At 52.9% G+C, this 15,097-nt stretch overlaps 1 long non-coding RNA gene across 1 annotated transcript; it reads right to left on the bottom strand.

Annotated features, from left to right (window-relative positions):
- Positions 1–7,454: 7,454 nt before the first annotated feature.
- LOC133061410 (uncharacterized) lies at positions 7,455–14,784 on the bottom strand. Its single transcript, XR_009693981.1, has 3 exons — positions 14,642–14,784; positions 10,665–10,788; positions 7,455–8,201 (listed from the first exon to the last, which is right to left on the bottom strand). It is a non-coding gene; the product is annotated as an uncharacterized LOC133061410 (long non-coding RNA).
- Positions 14,785–15,097: the final 313 nt, after the last annotated feature.

Raw genomic sequence — 15,097 nt, forward strand, 5'->3', positions numbered from 1 at the left:
CATCTTTGTTCCCATCTGGAGCGCGTTTGGCGCGGCGTGGCGGGGGCGGGGCTGCGCCCCCGCGGTGCCCGGAGAGACGGGCCCGCCCGCTTATCTGATCTGCGGCTAATTGAAACTCCCTGCTCGCGAAGGTCAGCTCGGTCCCCTGACAGCTGCCGAGCCGAGCCGGGCCGGATGGAAAACCCGGGCTGTGCAGGGCCCGGCCGGGCGCGTGGGGGAGGGGTTGTGGGGGGCTGCCTCTGCGGCAAAGTAGACAAAGGCTGCCCCTCCCTCCTAGTGCGCGCTGCTGGGGGTCGCCAGAGGTAGCGGCCTTCGCCCTCACCCAGCGGGGCGCTCCGGCCGGGATCACGTGGCCTAAGGCTACAGAGGCGGGGGGGTGGGGGCACGCCCTTAATCCCTACGCGCCCGCCCACCCCGCTCCCACGCCGGGGCCTGTCTGGGGTCTCTGGGAGAGTCACCCCCAACTTCCTGCCCCTACCCCGCCTCCACGCCCCGGCTCTGAGACTTCCTGCCTCCTCGGCTCCGGGCTGCTCGGGCTGTGGGAAGCTGGCGGGGCGGGGGCGGCCGATCCCCTCCCCCCTGCGTGCTCCACGGGGCGCTGGGGGTCCGGGAGGAAGTGTGCGCGGTGGGGGGCACGGCCTGGCCCCGGGGCGGCCATCCGGTGGGGCAGGTGCGGCCTCAGCCCTGGGAGGGAGGGCAGGCAGGCCCGTTGCTAATAGTGCTGGGGCAGGAGGGGGGTGGGGCGCGCACTGCGGGGAGTCCCGTCTCCAGGGTTCCGGGTGCGGATGTGGCTGGCTAGGAGGTCCCGCCCGTCGCGCCCCCTGGCAGGCCCAGGCTCAGCAAAGCAGGCACACGTCCCCTCAACCTCCGGCCTGAGACTAGGCTAAGATGCTGGAAAGCTAAGATGTAACTCAGCCTTCGGGCTGACCGCGCCCTTGAGCCATGCGTTTTGGGCCTCGGCTTTTGCAGTCTGTAAAAAATAACCCTAGTGACAGCTACCATTTTTCAGAACCACGTGCCAAACATAGTGTTAAACGTTTAACGTACTTTTTTTGGTCTCAAGCCACGCGACAATTCCATTTTGCTGATGAGCAAGGTGAGACGCAGAGAGGTTGCGACTTGCCTGAAGTCACATAGCTAGTAAGATGCCTAGGCGGGACTCCAGGTTCTTTACCGGTGGTCTTGTTTTAGCAAGAGGTCTGGAGTGGTGCGCCTATATAGGTCGACCGCCCAGGGCATCCACTAGTTCCGTGAGCCCCTTGGTGGCGTCTCGCTGCACGTGTTCTAGTCTTGGAGCTGGGCACGTGTATCTTGGCGCACTCCCGCGTGCCAAAGCCTGGGGACAGAGGCATAGCCTAGCGCACTGGTGCCCAGGTGCGCCCTTCCCGGTTAGGACCCGGCAGAGTCATATGGCCTGAGCCGCGGGCTGAGTGGAGCGGGGGCGGGGAACTCAGACTAGAGTCCACGCGGGCCGAGGCGCCTGGGAGGCCGCAATCCCGGCGCCTGCAGCCGGCGAGGCTCGGGGTGACGCGAGGGGGCCCAGCTACCGTGACCTCCTCCGCGGTTTCCATGGAGACGGTGCACTATAAATAAAAAAAAAAAAGAGAGGAGGAATTTCAAACCCGTTTTCTACCGCGCTAGGCGGGAGGGGTTGGGCGGGGGGGGGGGGGGGGGGGAGGAAAGCTCTCTTTGAATCGAGTTTCCCATTTCACCTTCCCAGGCGGTGGGAGCGCTTCCCCCGCAGCCTAGCCGGGAAATTGCCGCCCCTCACGCCGCGTGGCGCCCCCCGAGGAAGCTAATTAGTGCAGCCCGGGGAGCTGGGGACTGGGGACCTGGCCCCGGGGGGCCGGAGCTTGCCTCTTGAGGGGGGAGCGCCTACAAATTGCCGCTCCCCCCCGCCCCCCGAATCTCTCCAGGCGCGCACGCAGCCCGGCGCGGGCCGGGGCACAGGGCGCAGGCGGGAGGTCGCATCTGCAGCTTTGGCGCAATGAATCAGGCGCGGCCGCCGCCGCCGCCGCTGCGGAGCGCGTCTGGCATCCGGAGTCTCCCGGGATCGAAAATAATTTGGGCAAAGCGGTGGGAAGTGTGTGCGCGCGCTCCGAGGGGAGGGCGGGGGAGCCGGCCGGGCCGGGTGCGCGGGGCGGGGGGAGGTGCCATCCGACAGCCCCGCTGTGGTGAGAACGGAGTTGACACTTCTTTCCTTTCCACTTACTGCGGCAAGTAACGCGGGGAAGCTTAACCCTCTCATTGCTTAGAGGATTAAAGAGGCCGCGAGCGCCCTCACGAGGGCGCGCTAGTGTTGGGGGGCCAGGTGTGTCCGCTCTTTTGAGGCTGGTCATTGGGGCCTGCTGGCTTCAGCCCTTTGGCTCCTCAGACTGGTGCTCCCACTTGAACATTTTTAAGGCATTCTCCTCGGGGCTTTTCTCCATCCCTCCTTTTACCTTTTCCAGATCGGCTAGCGTCAGCGTTATGGCCTCAGTTTCCCCACTTTTACAAGAGGGTCAGAATCCTGTAGCAGCTTCCTAGTCTGTCTGGAGACCCAAGTTTTATGACCTGGCTGGAGCACTGGGCAGAGGCAAGAGTGGGTGGTTAGGGTGGTGGATGCAGGAGTTGAAACCCCACCTCCTTTCATCTCCCGCCTGCACTGTGGGCGCCCTTCAAGAAAATGGCCGAGTTCCTGTTTTTGCCTCTGACGGCAGAAATGTCACCGCTGCTGCATTAAGCACGCTCGGTGGGAACTCGGGTTTGGATGGAGAAGCTGGCGCTCAGCTCTGCCAAGCTGCCTGCCACAGGGGGGTGGGGATGAGCTGGCTGGCCAGTAGGCCTGGCTGGGGTCAGCTTTTGTATGTGCGTGTTCCCACCTTACTGCCTGCACTCCAGTACCCCCAGGCTCCCCCTCCCTCAGCTATGCTGGTTGGTCCCACCTCACTCAAGTTTTTTTTTTTTTTCTTTTTGGGGGAGGAGGCATCTATTCAGACCCTTGTGTCTGTCCATCTCAGGGACGTCAGGAAGAGCTGATTGAGGGGCAGAACTCACTTCTTCCTTCTCCCCACCCCCATAATAGGTAACACCTCTAGAATTTACTGATCTCCCCATTAGATGAGGAATTGTCCTTTGGATGAGGAAGGAGTGCTAAGCCAGACCCCAGAGCATCCTCAGCCTTGTGACTTGAAGTCCTTCTAGCAGGGCTTGAGTTGGGGGGAGCTTTCCACTACCTTCCTTCCTGTCAAAGGATCCCACCACCCCAGAAATTCTCAAACCTTGGTGCACAGCAGATGATTTGACCTTGTGAGCTGGCAGATGTCGGGAGGGAGGGGTTGCAGTATGTTGAGAGTCTGATTCAGTGGGTTTTGGTTGTCCTGTCATCTGCATGCTTTACAAGACCCTAGGGGGAGGCCCTGGCTCTCACTCTGAGGCATGATCCCCTCACCCAAGGAGTCAGAGCTGGGAGTCCCACAGAGCTAGGTGGTCATGACTATTAGCAGCCCTACTGCATAGACTGGGAAATGGAGAGAGGAGAAGGGACCATCTAGGGTCAGTCTGTGAGGTAAGGGTTCTATGGTTAAAGTGTAACTCTTGACTCAAGCTCTCTTGACTTTGCTATGAATCAGCTGCATGTTGAGCTAAACTGTGCCGTGTTTTCCTCTATTGTAAAATGGGGATAACAGTAATAGTCCCTAACCTCATTGAAACAGTGTGTGACCTCAGTGAGACAGTGCATTGAAAGTGTCAGCATAGGTCCGGGTGTGATAAATGTGAGCCTTTATTATCATTGTTATCACTATTAGAACTAGAACTCAAGTCTGAGGTTCAGATACTAGTTTTGGGGGGCAGAGACTCTGGCCCAGCTGTTGCTGATTCCCCAAGTCTGGTCCTTCAGGACTTCACCAAGTCTTAGACAGGGAAGAGTGTGTATGGGTTAAGAGTCAGTCCACCCAGGGGGTGGTTTCATCTGTGAGTCTCCCCACCACAAGCCTACACTTTGGTCCTTTTTCACCCTTGGGAAGTATTGGTCCTCTCACAGTTCCAACAATTCCAGATGCCCAGTGGGCACTGGCCTAGTTAGTGCTCACCCCCACCCCAGGTCCTTGTCCAGCCATGCTTCTTTGTCAAGCATCGGATCCTGTGATGGTGGGAAATAGGCCAGGAAATTTAGTACCTCCTCCCCACCCAGGGAGTGTTGGTGTGGGGCCCTCTGGGGACAGGAATAGGATACTCAAATTGGAGAGACATTTGAGGGTGGGGAAGCCCACCTTCCTCTTTGGAAAGGCAGGTCGGACCTGAATGAGGACATAGGACCAACATGTGCTTGAAACACAGGACTGATGGCTGTTTCATTTCGGAGTTTTTGGACTACTGGTTTCTGAAGTGTCACCCAGGGATTGTGGTTAGAGTGCTGGAAGGACTTCCTGAAAACCAGGGGAGGGTTGTAGGGGGTTGTCCCTGGGCACAAGAGCATTGAAGTCTGATGTGGGGAAGGGGTGTGTCTATTTGAGACCAGCTGGCAGATGGCCGAGATGGCCTCTTAGACCTTCTTAGACTGTAAATAGTGGAGCACCAGCTTTGGGCTCTAAAGTTCTCACACATGCTTACCTAAACATCTGCCTTTGCTCACTCATCCAGACTCACACTGTGCCCATATGTTCTCATCCCCCACATGTATGTACCCATGAACATTTATGTACACACATGTTAAAGCATCACATGTGCAACACACACATATACTTCTGCATGAATTCACACTGGTATGCAGTTGAGCTCCCAGATGCACAGATACTAACATGCATGTGCACATAGTATCCTGATGCACTCAATGCACACATTAACACCTATGCACACATATATGCACATATCAACACTCTTGGATGCACACATGGAGACTTCCCTGGTGGTTCAGTGGTAAAGAATCGACCTGCCGATGCAGGAGACTTGGGTTCAATCCCTGGATCAGGAAGACCCCCTGGAGAAGGAAATGGCTACCTACTCCAGTATTCTTGCCTGGTAAATCCCATGGACAGAGGAGCCTGGTGGGCTACAGTCCAAGGGGTTGCAAAAGAGTCAGATGTTATGTAGCAACTAAACAACAACAACAAATGCACACATAGGCAAATGCCTAAACGTTTGCTCTCCCATCAGCTAACTTGTGTGTATGTGGATTGTCTGTTTTCCACGAGGATAGTTCTATCTTCAGTCGTTTTCAGGTACCCTGGAGAACAGGGATTTGTTCTACTTCAGGGCCCACATGCCTGGTATTTGGAAGGTGTACAGTACAGTATTATGTGGAATAGATGAGTAAATGTGTTAGTGTACACAGGAATGTATGAGTGAACAATAACCATAATAATAATAGCAATTACCATTTATTGAGTACATGCTAAGAGTCTAATCCTGTGCTAAGTGCTGTCTTTAGAGGTAGCATCTCAATGAAGCTTCATAGCAACATATGGTTGGTGCTTGGAAGTTTAGTTGTGAAGTCATGCCTGACTGTTGTGACCCTATGGACTTTAACTCACTGGGTTCATCTGTCCATGGAATTCCCCAGGCAAGGATACTGGAGTGGGTTGCCATTTCCTTCTTCAGGGGATCTTCCCAACCCAGGGATTGAACCCACGCCTTCTGCACTGCAGGCAGATTCTTTACCACTGAGTCACCAGGAAAGCACTATACAACCTATGAGGCAAGTACTGTTATATTTCCTGTTTAGGATTGTGGGAACTGAGGCTGCAAGCAACAGTCACTACTTGTATTAGTTTCCTAGGGCTGCCCTAACAAAGTACCACACACTGAGTGGCTTAAACAACAGAAATGTATTGTCTGAAGGTTCTGGAGACTAGAAGTCTAAAATCAAAGCATCGGTGACTCCTTTTGTGGGCTGTGAGGGAAGGAACTGTTCGAGCTCTTTCTCCTTGACTTGTAGATGACAGTCTTCTCTGTGTTTCTTGTATCATCTTCCCTCTATGTGTGACTGTGTCCTATTTCCCCTTCTTGTAAAGACATCAGTCATATTGGATTAGGGCCCACCCTAATGACCACATTTTAACCTGATTATCTCTGTAAAGGCCCTATCTCCAAGTAAGTTCACATTCTCAGATACTGGGGTTAAGGACAGCAACATAGGAATTTGGGGTGGAAAGTAATTCAACCCATAGTGCTACCCAAGGTCACACATCTGGGAGATAGAGGAAGCAGGATTTGATCCTGGGTCTGGAATGTCAGAGCCCACAGTACCATCCTACTGTGTGGTGCAGAGTGTGAGCACGTGTGTGTGTCCTAGCAGTCACTCTCCGTGGCTCCCCTCTCCCATCAGCAAATGGGCATCCAGTGCCTGTTGCATGAAGGTGTTGGCCTTTTGCAGCCCAGGCTCACTGGCATGCTGGTAGCTTTAATGCTCCTTTGGCCATGATATGGGCACCTAGAGCCATCCCCCGGGACCCTGGTGGCCAACACTGCCCGACAAGTCAACATTGACAGGAGTGCCTGGAGATACACACAGGGGACGGGGGCTGCCTGACTCCCCCCACCAGCTGCCAGTTTGGATGCTGCAGCCTCATTTCAGAGGCTGCTGGCTTTGAAGCGCTCAGCCCAGTCAGGCGGGAAGCTGGAGCCTGAGTTGGGGAAGAAGGGGCAGTCATGAGGCTTCTCTGTGTCAGCTGGGGCAGCTAGGGACAGGCAGGCCCTGGGCCGGCTTTTGTCCACAGCCTGAACCTCTGCCTCTGCTGTGAGAAGACAGGGGGGCTGGACCTCTCCCTTTCTTGCTCCTCTGACCTTGCCTGGGGGAGGGTCTAAAAAAGAGACCTGGCCCCCAGGCCAGTGAGGGAGACAAAAGTTTGAAGAGAGAGGCATGGCCTCAGTTCTGTGGGGAGCCCACACTTTGGAGACATGGCCTCTGCCTTCAGGGAGTTTTCAGTCTGAAAAGTCCTAGCTTTTCTGAGGCCTACTTTGTCCATCCAGGAAATGGGGATGACAGTTTGTTGTGAAGGTCCTGGAAGTTACTATGGTAGAAGATGGGCTTCCCTGGTGGCTCAGACGGTAAAGAATCTGCCTGCAATGCAGGAGACCTGGGTTCGATCCCAGGGTTGGGAAGATCCCCTGGAGAAGAGAATGGCAACACACTCCAGTATTCTTGCCTGGAGAATTACATGGACAGAGGAGCCTGGCGGGCTACAGTCTATGGGGTCACAAAGGTTGGACATGACTGAGCGACTAACACACATAGTAGAGGAGGATTGGGATTAGCATGAGTATCATACCCCACACATAGCTACAATGTTTATGGAGATGATGATGGTAATGGTGAAGGGTAACAGTTATTGTTAACACTTACTGTGCTGCAGACTGAGTGCTAAGTGTCCTCTTAACCCAGTTATCCCATTTAATCCTTCTGAGATATCTAGAAGACAGTTACCGTCATCATTGCCATTTTAAAAATATTTATTCGACTGTGTTGGGTCTTGGGCTTCCCAGGTGGCTCAGTGGGTAAAGAAGATGCCTGCAATGCAGGAGATGCGGTCTCAGCTCCCAGGTTGGAAAGATTCCCTGGAGGAGGCATGGCAGCCCACTCCACTATTTTTGCCTGAAAAATCCCATGGACAGAGGAGCCTGGCAGGCTACAGTCCATGGAGTCTCAAAGAGTCGGACAAGACTGAAGCGACTTAGCACACACACACATACTGGGTCACGCAGCATCTTTGATCTTCTCTGTGGCCTTTGGGATCTTTTAGTTACAGCATTAGGGTCTTTACTTGTGGTATGCAAACTCTTAGTTGTAGCATGTGAGATCTAGTTCCTCAACCAGGGATCGAACCTGGGCCTTCTGCACTGGGAACACGGGTCTTAGCTACTGGGTCACCAGGGAAGTTCCATCATTGCCATTGTTAAATGAAACTGAGGTTCAGTGAAGTGGACTTGCTCAAGGTCACACAACTAGGGAATGAAGGTATGGTCTGATGCTGCTCTTAAAATTTCACAGCAGGTCCTGCAATTATATGAGGATGGGGTCTCGGGGGGGACCTTGGGGTAAGACTGTCATGGCTGGCAATGGCACTGATTTTGGGGTCTCCACACTCTGAGCCCTACGCTGGCCTAGGTGACCGTGGCTGAGGTGTGTCCATGATAATGATGTTGATGATGATAGTGTATCCTCTGTCAAGATGAACCAAGCATCTGCCTCCACGCTTTTGAGTTTGGTCCTCACGGCAGCCCTGTGAGGTCAGCAGGGTGGGAATTATTATTCTTTTACAGATGAGGATACTGAAGCTCAAGAGTGTTGGGGTCAGTCTTGTAAGCAAGTCAGAAGGTGGTGAGTTGTCACTCAGATTTCCTGACTCCATGTGAATATTCCTTCTGTTAGACACAGGTGAGCATCTTCAGGTTATTTCAGAACAAAAGCCCTCCCCAGTTCTCTTCCCCACCCCTGCATTGCTGGTGCTGTGATTGAGGGCAGGGACAGCTGAGGAAAGGGTGCTGATTCCCAAGAATCAACTCCCAGCCGCCACAGCCGCATGAGCAGTTGGCCCGGGCCCTCACTGTGTGGTGTGTGTGGTGCTTATGTGTGTTTGTGCGGCCAGTGCTTCAGGCAGCCCTGCCGGCCGACATGAGCAGGCACAGGAATTCAGTTCAAATGAGCCCGTGTCAGTGAGCACCTGCCAGACACCAAGCACTCGGCTGAGACAGAGGGTTGCAGGTGAGAACAAGGGCAATGACTCAGAGGCAGATGTGAGACACCGGTGATAACTTACTGTTTGGGAACGGCTAGACTGTTGGGACACAGGCACAGGTCTACCTGAGGGTCTACATGAGGTGCTAGGAAAGACTTCTCAGAGGAAGTAATGTCTAAGCTGAGGACTTAAGGGTTCAGGATTTAGCCAGACAAAGAAGAGTGGCAGGGAAGAGTTCTAGGCTGAGTACAGCCTAGAACCTTGAGGCCTAAAAGGTGGAAGAAGAACAATGTATCCTAGGATATTAAGGATGCTAAAGGTGCTGGAGCGGGAAGGGGTAGAGGAAGGGTAGGCCATTGACTCAGGACATGTCAGGCCAGGATAAGAGGTCTGGTATGGTCTCTGTGGCATGGGGGCCCACTTATCCTGCTTCCTATCCCCTCTTCCACTTAGATAGGTACTCTCCTATCTTCAAGACCCTCTTTCATCAATCGGATTCGCCCAGTACCTCCTAGCAGTAGGTGGAGCCAGGGTCACCACATCCACTTTACAGATGAAAAAACTGAATCTCAGAGGTTATTGGCTTGGTCCATTTTACCTGGCTGGTATGAGGGGCATTGGGCCTGGGCCCTAGACCTCTTCAGGCCAGTACTCAGCCTGGGCTGTCTGCAGGACATCAGTGTAGATTCTGGGATGGTGGTATGCCGTGGGATAGGGGCACAGCCCGGTATGGGGAACCCCTGGGGATGGAGAGAGGGTGGGGATCCCCCTCCCCAAAGCTCCAAGTTGGTGAGGACTGCTGCCGCCTCCCTCCCGCAGTCCCCAGAGGCTGGCTAGGGGTGAGTCAGCCTGGATGAAGTCACCGGCTTCCGCGCAGCCTGTGCCCCCTGACCTAGGAGGCGCCTGCCAGGGGCACCCGCCGAGCGGGAGGACAGGCCGGGCAGCTCTCCAGGTCTCTCCGTCGCAGCTGATTTAGGGGGGCTGGAGGTGTCCGGAGCCATCAGAAGCAGCTGGGCGTCTGGGGCTGCGAGGCCCATAAGTCATGCCGCCACCCGCCATTCCCTGCAGTGCTCCCCGAGAGGTCTGTGATGAATCGCCCGGGACTGGGCTCATCAAAATCAGTTTATGCCAAAGGGAAATTAATTTCTGTCTCTCTGAGATGGGGAAGGGAAGGGCAGCTCCAGAGGCAGGCCAGTGACAGCAGTACAGGAACCAGAGGGGTCCTCATATGGCCATGGTAGTCCCTGGCTAGAGACCCTAACCCTGTCCCTTCTACAGAAGGGGTGACTGAGGCTTGCAGGAGCCTCCTAATCTTGGGGACAAGAACCCAGATTTTGTTCTGTGTTAATTCTTTCTTCCCTCCCTCCCTGCTTTTATTTACTGAGCACCCGCTATGTGCCAGGCTCTGTTTTATGGTGGGAACACAGTGAGCAAGACAGAAATCCTGCTTTCATGGGACAGACTTTCTGCCTGGGTAAGACAGACAGACAGGTAATAGGTAAATAAGAAAATACCAGACAGGAAAACATAAAAGTCAGGTGATGTGGCCAACTTCCCCAGCATGGTCAGGCAAGACCTCTCTGAGGAGGATACGGTTAAGCTGACACTTGAGTTTCAGAAGGGGGTAACCCTTCCGTTGTGAAGCAAATTTTCTGAAAATCTAGTGTTGTTGGGGGCTGGGGTAGGAAGAGTGCATTTCGGGGGAAGGAACCAGTAGATGTCAAGGCCGGCAACCCCCAGACAAGCATTCCCCTCATGATCCTGGGCCGCTGACTGCCATCACCTGAGCAGCTGTGCCTGGACTTGGCTGTGTGGGTGGCTGGGGGCAGGCTAGTGAATGGCTTTGCTTCTTGGACTGTATCTTTTACTAGGGGGAAGATCAATAATTTAATATTTTGATTTAAATACATTAGAAACAAGCCTGAATTGCTTATAGGGAAATTCACAAGACTCTTCTTTAAAGATAAAATGGGAGATGTCAAAGAAACGTTGGGTGGGGCAACTCACCCTGAGTCAGTGATCTTCCTAAAGCCAAGGGCTCCTTTGTGGTTCAGTATGAGCAGCTGGGTCAGTCTCTTCACAGCCGATCTTGAATCCCTCTGTCAGGAGTTCTTCTGTGGCTCCCCAGTGCCTGTAATAAGAACCTTAGGTTGGGTGTGGCACCTGTCTGAATGCTCAGAATGATGCTGTTAAACAGCTATTGTTACTCCCCTGTTACAGATAAGGAAACTGAGACTTGGGCAGGAAAGAGACTTTTTGAAAGTCTTAGGCCTAATTAGTGGCAAAACCAGGATTCAAACTCACAACTTGAGTCATTCCTCATCGCTGCCTTCCTGGTAGCCACATCCTCATTCTTATTTTCTCTTGATCCACTTTCCATTATCCTGTGTTCCACAGATCGCCTACCCCAGAGGTTCTCACCCCAGCACCTTTGTATGTGTGGTTCTCTCTGCCTGCAGTCCCCTGCCTCCTTATGTCTATTTGTTGAGACTCTAACCATTCTTCTTCCTGCAATTCTGGAGACTTGGGTTTGATCCCTGCGTTGGGAAGATCACTTGGAGAAGGGAATGGCAATCCACTCTGGTATTCTTGCCTGGAGAGTTCCGAGGACAGAGGATCCTGGCAGGTTACAGTTCATGGAGTTGCAAAGAACTGACATGACTGAATGACTTTCACTAACCGGTCCTCATGGTTTTATTCAGCTTCTTCTGATGTGCTTTTTCCCTCAAGCAAGGGGCTGCCCTTTATCTCTTATGCCTCATAGTTCTATCTGCCCTATTCCCTGAGCCATCATCACACGTATTTTGTGTGCCCAGGGATTGCAGTGTGACAGACCAGGATTCAGGTTCACGTCTCATTTCTTTCTTTCTTTTTGTGTGTGGCTGTGCTGCCTGGCCTGCGGCATCTTAGTTCCCTAACCAGTGATCGAACCCTATCCCTCGGCAGTGAAAGCTCTGAGTCTTAACCACTGGACTGCCAGGGAAGTCCCCACGTCTGTCACATATATTGGCTCTGTGATCTTGGGAGGGCAACAACTTTTATGAACCTCAGTTTCTTCATTTGTTAAAGTGAGCCTACAATGTGGAGCCAAGAGATGATGAATAGAAACACTCAGCATAGGGTCTGGATGTCTCCGAAAAAATGGCAACAGTTGTTACAGAGCCTTTCCTAGCCTCAGTTTCTTCATCTGTAAAATGGGATTCAACGTTCCCTTGTAGGCGGTCACAAAAGATGGCAAAGGGTGTCCGATGTGCCTGGCACACAGTGAGTCGGTATTCAGCCAGAGAGGGTAGATCTAGGGCTTCCTCACATCTCTGTCCCTCATGGATCCAGCCCAGGGCTTTCTGGCTCGGAGCATATTTTTTCAGTTAAAGTTGAGGTGGATTTACATTTCCAAGCAGTGTGGGTTCATTCAGTCCAGGCAGCCCTCACGGTCAGCCTGGTACAAGAGGGGGAAGTGACTTGGCACCTGCAAAGTCTCCGTCATGATCATCATAACAGTAATTAATTTTTTTGGTATGGGCAATTGGCATTTTCATTTTATGTAAAGCACTTTTGGAGAATTTTGCTGCTTTTATTGATCTGTAATGTATTGTCTAAGTACAAACAGCAGCTGCACAAGCAGTTTTAAGCAAAGCCCTCAGCTCCCTTGCAAACAAACTGCTGCCTGAAGTCCTTCCTGAAGAGAAATTTGGGAGCTCCCTCTGTCCAACCATGCCCCCACTGCTACCCTCCTTTGGTTATGAAACAAATTCTCTGGAAACTACCCTTTAGTGTCTGGGATCATGAGGGTAGAGGTAGGTGAAGACCCCCAGCTCCTTTCACAGAGGGAGGGGTTGTCTTCAGTCACTTTCACAGGGGGAGGAGGTCTGAACAGCAATAACAGAAAGATGGCCTGATCCAGGGGCAGGCAGGAAACTCTGTGGTGATGGAGGGACTGCCCCCAGAGGTCCAAAGGTGCCTCTGTCCCTAAAGACATGTAGCCTTTCCCACCCTCTCTTCAGGCTGATTTCAGAGTTGGGAAGACTGAGATTGACATTCCAGTGGCTCCATCTTGGGGCTATTTCTCTGGGCAGTGAAGTTGATTATACTTTATAAGCAGAGACACAGCCAATGCAAGGTGGGCGCTTCGTTGTGTGTCCTTTTGGGGCTGCAGCTGCTGGAAACGGGACTTCTCAGAGGAAGGGGCTCTGTCCAGAGGGCAACCCTGAAGCGTGAGGTGCCTGTGGTCTCGTGTGTCTGCTGGGCACCCCAGTGTCCCTCTCCACTGGTGGGGTCTGAGCTTTATTTTGGCCACTCTGAATGGGAGCTGGAGAAATGACCCAATAGTTTGGAAAACTGGATATAAGAAGAGAGAAATGGGGCAGCGGACTATAAGAAGACTCTGCCTCTTTAGTCCATGGTGCCTGAGGATTTCAGGAGAACTTTACCTGGATGGGTGCAGAGGCCTTGGAGCAGATGGGCCTCCAGGTGTCCTGAGGGGCCTAACAGCCCCTCTACCCTCCCCAGTTTTCCACAGCCCCATATATTCAGGGACCACAGAGGTCTTATCGTGAGTGACAAAGTAGATGGTGTGTGACCTCGAGAGGAGAGAGAACTCCTTGGGCCTGTCTGGATAGCCCCTACCTCCTCTCCCCTTGGGTGTTGTGAGTCCAGCCATCCTTACTGAGCTCCAAAATCATTGCAGATGGTGATTGCAGCCATGAAATTAAAAGATGCTTACTCCTTGGAAGGAAAGTTATGACCAACCTAGACAGCATATTAAAAAGTAGAGACATTACTTTGCCAACAAAGGTCCATCTAGTCAAGGCTATGGTTTTTCCAGTGGTCATGTGAGAGTTGGACTATAAAGAAAGCTCAGCACCGAAGAATTGATGCTTTTGAACTGTGGTGTTGGAAGACTCTTGAGAGAAATCCAACCAGTCCATCCTAAAGGGGATCAGTCCTGGGTGTTCATTGGAAGGACTGATGTTGAAGCTGAAACTCCAATACTTTGGCCACCTGATGTGAAGAGCTGACTCATTGGAAAAGACCCTGATGCTGGGAAAGACTGAGGGCAGGAGGAAAAGGGGATGACAGAGGATGAGATGGTTGAATGGCATCACCAACTCGATGGACATGGGTTTGGGTGGACTCCGGGAGTTGGTGATGGACGGGGAGGCCTGGCGTGCTGCAATTCATGGGGTCGCAAAGAGTCGGACACGACTGAGGGACTGAACTGAACTGAAGATTATTTAGTCAACAGTGTTTCTTGAGAGTCCCCAAGGCTCAGGTTTGTGTTAGGAGCTGGACAACCAAGTCCCCTCCAGGGACTCACCGTCAAGACAGGGGAGCCAAACTCATGGCCAGCTCATTCCATCTCAGACATTTGAAGTTGGGGATTGGTCATAGCAAGGGCCTTAATCTGGTCTGGTCTGAGAGGCCAGGGAAGGCTTCATGGAAATAACTTGCTAGGTTCCAATCACAGCTCCACCACTTAACTAGCTGTGTGACCTTGGAAGAGTTTGTTTTTTTTTAATGTTGCTGAGGATTCAGTGAATTAATACATGTAAATATCTCTGAAGACAGTGCCTGCCACAGTATGTATTCTGTAAATGTCAAATAAAAACTAAAAACCCCAACAGTCCAGTGGTTAGGACACTGTGCTTTCACTTCAGGGGCACGGGTTCAATCCCTGGTCAGGGAACTAAGATCCCGCAAGTCATGCAGCCAAAAAAAAAAAAAAACAAAAACACAAGTACCACTTGGGTGAGTAGGACTTGGCAAGCATATGGGTAAGAAAGAGTGTCCTCAGCAAAGAGAATAGGGACATGGATGTGGGAAAGCAGCTTCCTCCAAGGCCCTCCCTTCTGTGTCACCTGGTGGGGGTGATGGTGGCTGTCCTGATCTATGATTTGGGCTGGTAACTCCACCTCCCTCCCTCCACCACCACAGAGTGGTCTTGGGGCATGAGATGCGACTGAGTCCCTGCTGTGCCCACTTACCTAGTCCTCTGCTGGTCCTGCCAGTGTCTGTGAGCCCAGCCGTGGGTGGGCAGTGCTGGGCATTCTCCTATGGGCATCTGGAACTCCCCGTTTGGCTGATGGGAAGCCCGGGGGTCAGGAGGGCTTCTTGAAGGAGGTGCTCTCTGAATAGTATCCTAAAGGAAAATGAACCCTTTCCTAGACAGGGGGAGGGGGACGTTCCAGGCCCAAGGGCACAACCTGTGCAAAGGTTGGAGAGATCCCAACTCTGGGAAAACAAAAAGACCTTGGGTGGAGTTTAGGCGCAGGGCCTGGGGAGCCCCATTTTGGATCGCTTTTATCAGGAGGTCTGGATTGCCCTCCCTTTGCCCTCCAGCCCCAGCAGGCGTGGTGGCCTAAGAGGTTAAAGTCCAGTCTTGCTCCAGGGCCAGCCCAGGAGCTGGGGGTAGGGGCACCAGTTGCCCCGTGCCTCCCTCC

Source organism: Dama dama, chromosome 9 (assembly GCF_033118175.1).
Source record: "Dama dama isolate Ldn47 chromosome 9, ASM3311817v1, whole genome shotgun sequence".
Taxonomy (NCBI): domain Eukaryota; kingdom Metazoa; phylum Chordata; class Mammalia; order Artiodactyla; family Cervidae; genus Dama; species Dama dama.